The 11,389-nt window shown below is 37.2% G+C and overlaps 1 long non-coding RNA gene across 2 annotated transcripts; it reads right to left on the bottom strand.

Moving 5' to 3' along the window:
• Nucleotides 1-32: 32 nt before the first annotated feature.
• On the bottom strand, nucleotides 33-3,642 carry LOC114536850. 2 transcript variants are annotated; one of them, XR_003688492.1, is made up of 3 exons: nucleotides 3,586-3,642; nucleotides 885-1,202; nucleotides 33-186 (listed from the first exon to the last, which is right to left on the bottom strand). It is a non-coding gene; the product is annotated as an uncharacterized LOC114536850 (long non-coding RNA). The 2 variants fall into 2 exon arrangements; XR_003688493.1 differs by lacking the exon at nucleotides 33-186 and adding an exon at nucleotides 486-569.
• Nucleotides 3,643-11,389: the final 7,747 nt, after the last annotated feature.

Here is an 11,389-nt window from a genome sequence, read left to right as displayed (position 1 = left end):
ACATATTGTTTTTCATTCTTAATTTATTTCCGTCAACGATTCGTTTTGTTTTCGAACCATCAAGAGTTGTTTGCCAAAGTGTCACATTAACGTGAGGGTTATTCACGCTACAATCGAACGTGTACCATTCTCCAGAGTATCGTTCATAACTTCGTGTAATTGCTTTTTTTTTCCATTCTATGCTATCTGAATAGAATATAAAATTATTTCTTATAAAAATAGTGGATGGGTACCCATAGATTTCGATCAGTGGTCGATATATTAAAAATGACTGTTAATAAAGCCCCGTGTGAAATGGCCACGGGTACCCATGCATGTTAGCCGTGTCGTGGTAATAAATCGATTGTAGTGTAACCATATTAAACATATTTAGAACATTTTAAACATATTATCATTCATAATTAATTTCTATCAACGATTCGTTTCGTTTTCGGACCATCAAGAGGTGTTTGCTGAAGTGTCACATTAACGTGAGGGTTATTCACCCTATATACAACCGAACGTGTACCATTCTCCGGAGTATCGTTTATAACTTCGTTTAGTTTCTTCATTTATCCATTCTATGCGGTCTGAATAGAAAATAATTTTTTTTTCACAAATTTCGAATAATCAGTGGTCGATTACGATATATTAAAAATGACTGCTAATAAAGCCCGTGTGAAATGGGCACGGGTACCCATGCTTTGTAGCCGTGTCGTGCCAATAAATCGAGTGTAGTGTAACCGGGGCTTAAATCTTAGTAGTCGCTTTCCTTTATCAAGTTTCTTTTATAATCAAGTACGATTCTGACAACGATTTACCACCTAGATAACGTGCTAGAATAGGAAGGGGACAGATTACAAGTTATTATCTCAAAGGCAAATGCGCAGGATTTCGTCTCCTACCTTCTCTGTTTGTTCCGTTTAAAACATCCCAAGTGAATGCATCAACTCCGAGACTGTTGTTTGCCACACATTTATACAGCATCCTGCAAACCATTTGCCCGTTCACGCGCAATGTGTTTTTGCGTACAATAACGGCAGTCCTGAGGCGTGCAGTAACGTCACTCCATCCGGATCCATGCTTCTCGTTTCTGTATTTCCACCGAATGGTTGGTGATGGATTTCCTTCATCCACCTTGCACACCAGATTCAATGGCGAGTTTTCTTTTACGCTTATCATCTTATTTCGGAATGTCTCATGAACGTTGAGTTTTGGCTTCACTACATTGAATTAGAGTGCGTATTAATGGGCAGGGTGCTTGCACTGATGGATCAGCATTTGACCAGTAGCGTAGCTAGAACGATAATTGGGGGGGGCATATTCATATATTCGTGATACGCAGAATTAATTTCTTTTTAAATTAATTGTCTTTACAGTCTATTAAAATGAATATATGAATATGGCCCCCCCCCCAATTATCGATGCTGGCTACGCCACTGCATTTGACCATTCATATCAAACTCTCGCTATACAAATAGTCTATATCGCGTTACAAGCGAGGTTACCCCCAGCAGTGCGCAATACAAACTCGTCCAAAATAAGCGCTTTTTCTGTTCGTGTGCCTTAGAAACTGAAGCTATCTTTCACTTACACACGGATTACTAAATTTAGACCTATGCCGCACATTCTTTATTGTTTTTGGTAAAGATTCGTCGTATTCCGGAGTCGGACTTTGGGGGTTGAATGTTGCGGGCTATATAAGAATATTGGTCAAAAATCGCCGTTTAGAGCGGAAGTTGCGGGAAAACTCCTCGTACTGCTTCCACTATACAATATTTCTTTTCCTTACATTCGGAATTGAAATCTACATGTTTTGGCGCGTATTTTGATATGAATTTCGTACATATTCAACGTGAATTAGCTTCGGACCGATGGCCATGAACTGTAGGTATTTTGCGACATTGGTCGGCATTTGCATATGTTGTTCACACATTAATGCAGTCTCTGCTGTTGGTGATGTGAACACAATCAGAATGGAGGCCCGCCGTTTACTTACGAGATAAGCAGGCAAGAGAATTTTATATTTTCACCTTGTATGCTTTAATATAGTACTGTTTAATACCACAGTTGTGTATATTTTGCGTCGGCAATAAATAGCGTCGGCAATAGCCTGCGCTGCTGCAGTACACATTAATGATTTTCTTATTGATATATTGTGTATATATTATACATATAATATGCTGGAATAAGGGACATTAATATCATTCACATCGGCTACCTGCGCGTGTAAGGGCGAATTTTAATCAAAAGGTTTTATTGTAATTGTTATTATCGGCTCTATCGTCTATATTGACGCGGCGGCCAAAACACAAGGCTTTTCATGCTGAAGAAACGGGAAATATATTATCTTTGCCATAGCCCATAGGGTCGCCATTCATCAAAATGCGAATCGTATCCTTTAAAATGCCTACGAACACGTTTATTTTCTTGATCAATCTCTTTAATCTCAACCTCGTAAAGGTTATTGTCTTTCGCCTCCCGTTTAAATGATTTTTTCCACATCGAACCGCAAATTCGTGGACAAAACGTTGAGGTTTGCATAATGTGCGCTTTGGTCTAGACACCATATTGTTTTACAAGGCGCGCATTTTGTAACAGAAAAAAACTGGACACTAGTTTGAGCAAATGTTCATCTCAATAGGGAAAGAGTTTGATATGTAAAACAGCGTGATGATACATGGTCGAGTATACCGTTTCCCGGGCACATTCGACCATGGCCAAGTATACCGTTTTACATAGCATCAGAATTAGACCATTTATCCTGCGTGGTTATCCATATCAAAATATTTGACATCGTAACCAAGGCATGGTTATATTGTATATGAGCGCCAAACATGCTGGAAGCTTTACAAAGTGTCTACTATTTCCCAATAATTCTTAAATTGAAAGGCATTCGCAGCTATTTCAGAGGCCTATGTATATTTTAAAATTTTCCGGCACTCTCCTAGCAGGCGCGCGGTTCCCGAGCCCCAGTAATACGAAAAACGCTCCGCGGTCCCTGAAGGAGTTATTGTGATGACCTTTTTAAACATCTTAATAGTATAGAAAACGTAATTACCCAAAACGTTAAGCGAAAAAACAGAGAAATTCTGAATGAAAAAGGTACAAATAAATGCTCAAGAGAAAATTTAATTGATTTTGAAATTAAAAGGCGTCTCCAGAAAGTTAGGTAAACTAAATAACTCAACATTTTGTTTTTATTTTTTTTTAAATGCGTACCAGGCTACTAATACGAATTCATGCATTTCCTGTTTGTTTTAAGTGCAAATACATGCCTTATGCCATATAATAAACTTTTTATTAACCTCGCTTGCTCGGTCTTTACCGAGAAATATCGGACCTCGATCTTTTTGCACAAACCTCACTCTTTGATCTCGGTCTGATATTTCTTGCTAAAGTAAAGACCTCGCGCTCGGTTAATAACAAGTTAGTAATCTTTAATTAGGCATCCTTCTTAATTATTTTTAACTCAGATGAAGAGCTGTAATTTTATTGCTTAGTTTTATAGATTTCATTCTACAACACACCGTTTTAAATATATAAAATGACTAACTGATGCCGCTTTTAGTGGGTGAAATCAGTTACAACAGTCCACGTAATTACCTTTGCTCGCGAGAAAAACACTGTCTTCAGCAGTCCATTTCACAAGAGACCTTCCAGCAACACATACGTACAGACCGCTGTCACTTTTGCCGAATTTATTTATGGTCAAAGATCGTGTCAATCGTCCTTTCTCACGAAAATTTAGTCTGTCACTGGCAATCTTTTTGGGTTTGCCACCTGTGGAACTTCCTTTAAACCAAGCAAGACTGTAGCCTTGATCTGATATTTCACATATTAGTTTCACTGTAGCATCAAATTCAATAGAGCTGTTTGGTTTGTTTTTGATAATCGGATACAGGAACGCTTTTCCTTCTGCGAAGAAGAATATACAAAGTAAGAATGAAGGTGATAAACGAAGAGAAAGTATGACAAATTAGGTAAGGAAAAATAACCATATATACTAATGTATTTCCATTTAATCGCAACTAGAAGCTATTTTTCATGCCGCGTGTGAAAGAGTTTGGATGTAAATTTTAATCAACCACTTTTACATCGTTACGACATGCAACTACGTGACTAAATTGAAACCAGGCTTGATGAATGTTAAACGACTGAGGTGATGGAAAGAAGGTATTTGGTTGCGCGATAAATGTGAGCGTGAGGTGTAGTGTAGTTGATGGAAGAGGGTTGAGTTAATTGGGAGAGGGGTGAGGTTTTGAGGGGGTGGGCTGTGGGCGAAAGGAATGGAAACACTAGAGTGAAGGGATGGTTAATTTTCCTAAACATGTACAAGTCTAATCTAATCAATACAAGACACGCGAGAGTAACTCACTCATGTTAACCTCGAGTCCTCCAACCCGCTTTGTTTTTCCACAAACATCGCAAGAATACGACCCAGTATCAGCAACGTTTATGTTTGTCAAATTAAACATATTGTTTTTCATTCTTAATTTATTTCCGTCAACGATTCGTTTTGTTTTCGAACCATCAAGAGTTGTTTGCCAAAGTGTCACATTAACGTGAGGGTTATTCACGCTACAATCGAACGTGTACCATTCTCCAGAGTATCGTTCATAACTTCGTGTAATTGCTTTTTTTTTCCATTCTATGTTGTCTGAATAGAATATAAAATTATTTCTTACAAGTAGTGGATTGGTACCCATAGATTTCGATCAGTGTTCGATATATTAAAAATGACTGTTAATAAAGCCCCGTGTGAAATGGCCACGGACACCCATGCATTTTAGCCGTGTCGTGGTAATAAATCGATTGTAGTGTAACCGTATTAAACATACTTAAATATTTATTTTAAACATAATTGTTTCCATTCTTAATTTATTTCCATCAACGACTTGTTTTGTTTTGGAACTATGAAGAGTTTTTTGCCAAAGTGTCACATTAACATGAAGGTTATTCACCCTACAATCGAACGGCTACCATTCTCCATGCAGAGTATCGTTTACTTGATTTAGTTCTTTATTGACTATTTATTAATTCTATATGTTGTTTGAATGGGAGAAAATACGTTTTCTTGCTAACAGTGGGTTGTACCCCCAGGTTTTAGCAAATTGTTCGATATATGAAGAATAAATGTTCAAAAAGCCTTAGTATAATTAGAAAGGGGTAAAAGATTTAAAAAAAATTATTCTGCGTGGCCAACGATGTGTGAAGCAACCTCAGATTATTGCACGATAAGCCCAAAACTGAAAATTATTCGATATAAAAATGACTAAAAATATACGCAGACAATTGCCAATACTAAAGATTTTGTTTTTGTGTAAATATTCTTCACAAAATAGGGTTCCTTGGAAGCTTCAGTTTTATATACAGCCCAATGCTCCTCGGGTTCAAGTATTTTGGCTTAAAACTCTGAAAAATAATTGGGCTCCGAGAAAACGTCAGTTGTAAAATCTATTAACACAAACAGTTATCATCACGGTAGTCAGCTGTTATCGTTCACTGGTGCTCATGCAGTGAGTTCACTTAAATACAAAAAATCGCTTGTTCCTGTTCCGTATTACTAAAGTACATTATTATCCATCATTTCATCAAATATATCATTTTTGAATGAATAGAGTGATGCATAATACATCTAAAGCAGAAATATAGTAACTTGCCTGTATCTCCTGTGCAAATGTTGTTTTGATTGGCATGCAGGCGAGAAAGAGCTGATAAATAAAGCAATACCAGTACAAGAATATGTAACCCAATTTCCATATTTCTTCTGCATTCGAATCTTTCTCTCTTTTTCTGAAAAGGTAATACCAAAAGCAACGGTCAATCGTGCATCACGCGCGGCAGTCGCTAAAAGATTAATTCGATAACGTAATACATACGATCATTAGAAAATACTCAGAAACAATAATAGCGCTTCATAATCGATATTTTAGCCAAGCTGTTTCGCAGCTTGATTAAACTAAGGTGTTTAGTGATTAAAGCTCTACTATATATGTGCTTATAAGCGATAAAACCAATAGAGCAAGGATCTAAAAACACTGAAACTTATACGACCCCAGCTCGAGTATCTCAACAAATTTAAATCCATGCTTCGTTAGTTTGTGAAAAAATTTGCTTGGTACATGCTGAAACATAAAAACAGGCAGGAAATGCTAAATTCTTAATTGTTTTTAGTTGTTTTGAGTATCCAAGAGATAAAAAAAGAACCGTACTTTTGGCTCATTTAAAGAATTAGTCAAAACGGCGGTCGCATGTGTGTCCACTAATTTGAAATATCTATGCATATACTGGCTTTTGACTTGCATTGAGTTGAAATATAAAATTCGATCCAGACACATATTAGAAAGACCGCTTTGCAACATTTCGGTCAACTGTTTTCTTTCACATTACATGCGAGCTATTTCAATAAGCCCGCCAAATATATAATTTTCCCCTACTTTTCTCTCGGTCAAAATTTCATCAAAAAAATTTCATTAAAAATATTACTCTGAACAGCTTTTGTCGCGTAGAAAACCATGTAAATGTTCCTAGGCCTGGAAAAATTATTTTTTCAATGAAATTATACTTTTTGAAAAGTCTTTCTCAAGTAATACATAACACAATTTACATAAAACAATTAAAATGCCTTGTCTGGCGTCGATATGGCGTGATAGTGCGTTCAAAGGACGCTCAATTAAGAACATTTGATCACGAACGAGGGCCGCGGAGAGGGGTAGGGCTAAAATGTGGATACGGATTGCGGCTGGCGGATTGAAAAATGCGGATCAGGTGATAAAATGCGGATGAGAGGATAAAATGCGGATGATGGGGTAAAATGCGGATGAGGGGATATATTTCGGATTGGGGGATAAATTGTGGATGAGGGTCAAAAATGCGAAAAAAAGGGAAACGATTTGTATATGTGAAAGCTGGAATTTTAAAGAAATAAATATATTGCCTTTCCGAAAATTTGTTTATCACCGCAATGACTGCCGCTGTGCCGCATGTGTTTTCGATTTCGTGCAAGAGAGAATCTGTGGATTTGGAAAGGCATTTCATTTCCATCGATGTCTGTTTCTTTGGATCATTTTGAGCGAGTTCGCTGCAAATGTTATGCTATGGTACTGAAATCTGGTCACCATCCAATATCTCCCTCAAGGTCAAAATATACAACGACGGGCGACAAGATTAATCCTAAAATAAAAAGTAGGTGAAATATCTTACAAAGAGACACTTTATATTTTGGACATGCTGAGTTGTGTTATGACAGAGAAATTCGAGACTTGTTCTTCTTTTATAAGGCGCTATATGCCTATATGGTTATAAGTAATTATGTTAGTTTTATAAGTCATGATCGTTCTCGACTATAATGTTCAATCCTAGTCTATTACTTCAAGTTCTGTTATGCAGAACACTACATTCAAGAACTCTTACTTTAATCGGACAGTTCATTTATGCAACTCAGTGAGTAGAAATGCTTGACCTATAATGGCTTTTAGACTTTATCTAGTTTTAAGAACTTTCTTCGTCAGACTTATTTACTGTTACGTAGCTCTGTTTTTAACCCAGATATGCCATTTACACCTGGTCTCTTGATCGTGAGTGCCCATGCCTCAGAAATTAGAATGTAAATTTCTTTGATTGAAGTAAAGTTCGTTTTGTCTATGCCTAGGTCTTTCAAACCAAGTTACAATTTTTCTAATACCTGTCACAAATTATGTATTTGAATGATTTTGTGGTTATTGCGCAAATCAAGCTTTACCTCAACAATAGTTATATAATGTAATGTAAATTGTAATTGTAATGTTTATAAGAGGGGGGGGGGGGGTGTGTGCCCCGTTCGCACTTTTCCTTTTGGGTAACCCCTTTATTGTTATTGTTAATGTTTCCCAATAAAGTAATAATAATCGTAAATGGACGGATGACAGTCAAACAATAAAGGTGATAAAAAGTTCGTTGACAAGGCGACAAGTTGTGAACTAATTCATTGTGTGAGTTTCATTGAAAAAGGAGACGTCATAAAAACAATCATGCATGATCTCAGTGCAAGTTAATATTTTCCGGGAGATTACAGATGAAATCCTCCTGGGTTGATTAATGAATTCAGTATTTTATTCATTTGTCGGGCGTGACATGTCGGGTTTTTCCTTGCTGTTTTGCATTTCTGCAACGAGATGACTGTTCGATGGCTGTAATCTGGTTGACTGTTAAAAGAAGGCAACGAACGCAATTATTCTCATTTGTGCGAAGCAAACCAACCAGTTTTGATTAGCGTACTTAGTACCATGCTGAAGCAGTTGACGCTTTCCCATTATGTCTCTCAGTCTATCTTCAGGATTCACTGACACTAGAGTGCCTTAATACTGCTCGATACGGACTTCCTCCGTCATATGGTATGCGAAACGAGGCATAGGGACCAAATATGTGCACGCTTGAGATCATTCTGGAAAGCAACGTTTAGTTGATATAACAGTATTTCTGGGGTCTGGGGAAATATAATACAGGAGTGCTACACCAAATAGGCGTCGTCTTGGATTTCAGAACAGACTTCGTTTGTGTTTCAACACTAGCGCTAACTCGACCAAAGTCAGTTAGTATGGACACAGAGCTCTTTGGAACATTCTTTATACGTTTTGGCTAACTGAATTTCGTCAAATTTAAGATTGGTCAAATGCTGATTAGAAACTTGGATGCTATTCGGCTTTAAATTGCATGTGGTGAGCTTTTGTTATGAGTATGTAGATAGTCTAGTCTATTGACGACATCTTTAAGACACACGGGTAACACACCCGAGAATGCGGGAAAATTGTATTTATATCATCGACAAATTGAACGGAATCTGCCAGAGAGCCGAAAGAGGTGAGATTTGTCCACGCCGAATAGGGAAGATTCAAAACACGAATATTGCGTCATAATGGAGTAAGAACTGTTACCGAAAACCACAGAAATTCAGAAATATTTCGATATCCATAGTTTGTGATTCAACGGATCCGCTCTTAAATTTTTTCACTACAACATTTATGGGATGACAATCTTACCATCGTCTTTATATCTCGCAAGGTACACAGAACCGAAACTGCCGCAGCCAAGTTACTTTTGCATGCTTGTCTATGTTTCTCCATTCAAATTTAGGAGCCGGGCTTCCAGTTCTTTTATTGGCTTCTTTAAGTGAGCTATGGGAGTTTAAAACTTCCCTCCATATCAAATTGCCACAATACGGTAAAAAATTAAGGATAATATATGGCTTAAAATTTTGTAATTGTTTTGTTTGCGTACATTTTATCTATAAATTACACACTTGAATATACTGCTTTGGATGCATGTCAAGGTTATAAACAGCTAGTGGAACTGATGCGTATGATCTGTGGACATCTTATACAATCGTTAACTAAAGACGTAAATCAGCGATGTGATCATAACTGCATGGTATGCCTAGGTTCAAAATGATTGTCATTCAGTCAAAAGTTGCAGAAAGCCTTTATGTTTGTAAAGCCGTGGCGGACATCCAATACTCAGTTTTGTTTTTCCTGTATAACGGCAATGTAAATTAATATTAACCGCGAACAATAACCTTAAATAGTGCCAAAAAACCTGAATACCTGTTCAATCATAAAACAAATTCGCAACTCGGTTGGACACACAGCCATATTTTTACCCCCTATCCGCATTCATGCAGTTATCCCCTAATCCGCATTTTATCCTCTTTTCCGCATTTTCTATCCGCATTTTATCCCTACCCCCACGGAAGATCGTTAAAGGGGGTTACAGTCGCTTTGCATCGGTTCTGCTCATAACGGATTCAAAATGTAAGCAAAACGTTTCATTAAATTACGAAATGTATCCCGGAAAAAGTATACAAATGTGCAAAGTTTGCAAGGCTATATTTTCCACATTTTACAACATTTCACAGACTAGAAACTTTGTGTTTCTACTAATTTCAGTATGCCCTTTTCAGCTGTTGTGCATTTCCTTGCATGGATAAAAAAGTCGTCTATAATGCAAAAGGTCTATTGAAAAGGTCTCTTTAATCGATCTTGGGTATTTTTTTCCCTCCGAAATATATCAAAGTGCCACTAAATTGATGTGCGAACAAGGGAACGATGTTGTTCAATTATCTTCTCCTTCTTGTTCGCGATATAGTTTCTGCGTATTGATATAAATTTCGTGCGTGATATTGATCTCGATAAACGTCGAAGTCCATAATCTATACAAACATGCAAATTTTACAAGCTACAGACATCACTATACCTTTTCAAAAGGCAAACTAAGGGTTGCTTTCCACTGTCACATTTTTTAATATACGTACACGCACGCAAAAGCTTGAAACCTTCATGAAGTTGTTGTATATAAATTAATAGATAAAACACACGAAATCATCAACAGAATCCAACCTGATCTATTCAATCGTTGACTTTATAAGTATCATTGAAATTATGACATGATAACTCAAAATTTAGATAGCGGGACGAAATTGTCAGGCTGGCTACGCCACTGCGTGTAAGTACGTACAAAAAACGCGACAGTGGAAAATAGCCCTAACTATGAACGGCATTAATTAGTACGGAACGGTCGTTTAAAATGGCGTATGCCCAGACTAAATCGATGTTGCCGATGCTGTTTTATGACTACAGTTTGTTTCCTGTTTCAATACCTTATAATTTCTACACAACAAATAGGAATTTTTAACGAAAATATTAGTTTATTTCATTATTTCCCTGCCGATATCAATCTCGATAATAAATTCTGCCGTCGACTTCCTGTCATTTTCCCCAGCCAAGGATTATCAGCAAGTTGTGTGAATTTTGAAGTAATAATCTACTCTGCAAATATAGTTGAGTTTTGCCTCTTTGTTTTACCCCTTTTTCCGCGTTTTATCCTTCTTCTACCCTTTTTTGTACGTTTTATCCTTTTTCCCGCGTTTTACCCTTTTTTCCGCTTCCGCGTTTTACCCCGTTTTCCGCTTCCGCCATTCCACTTCAACGTTTTACCCTTTCTCATTTAAGACCTCCTTCACATTTAATCGTAAGTGTCATTATGAAGATGTCAAGATGATTGATGTGATAGAATATTTCTATATGTTCGTGCTGTCGTGCTTGTTCTGAATATTAAAATAAAAGCAAATCGACGTCCGGACTATTTCTAGCTGAAAATGACTTAAAATTACGACTAAATGAAAACCATGCAGAATTTCACAATTCTCGTGAAACGGTGAAACGTCACATGTTTTTCAATTAAATTTAGGACGTGATCCGAATTCCGGCGTATTTATCCCCTTAATTTCAAATTACTGGACGTTTGTTTGAAGTGCTTTAGCTACAATACTGTCCAGAAATCCACTACGCGCGGTTGCGGTTCGTTCGCGGTTCTATTGCGGTCGACCTATAGAAATCGCAGACGACCGTCGACCGCAAAGGAGAAAATACGATCG

Source organism: Dendronephthya gigantea, unplaced genomic scaffold (assembly GCF_004324835.1).
Source record: "Dendronephthya gigantea isolate DGI-Jeju-01 unplaced genomic scaffold, DenGig_1.0 000149F, whole genome shotgun sequence".
NCBI lineage: Eukaryota > Metazoa > Cnidaria > Anthozoa > Malacalcyonacea > Nephtheidae > Dendronephthya > Dendronephthya gigantea.
This window is presented reverse-complemented; position numbering and strand designations above follow the sequence as displayed.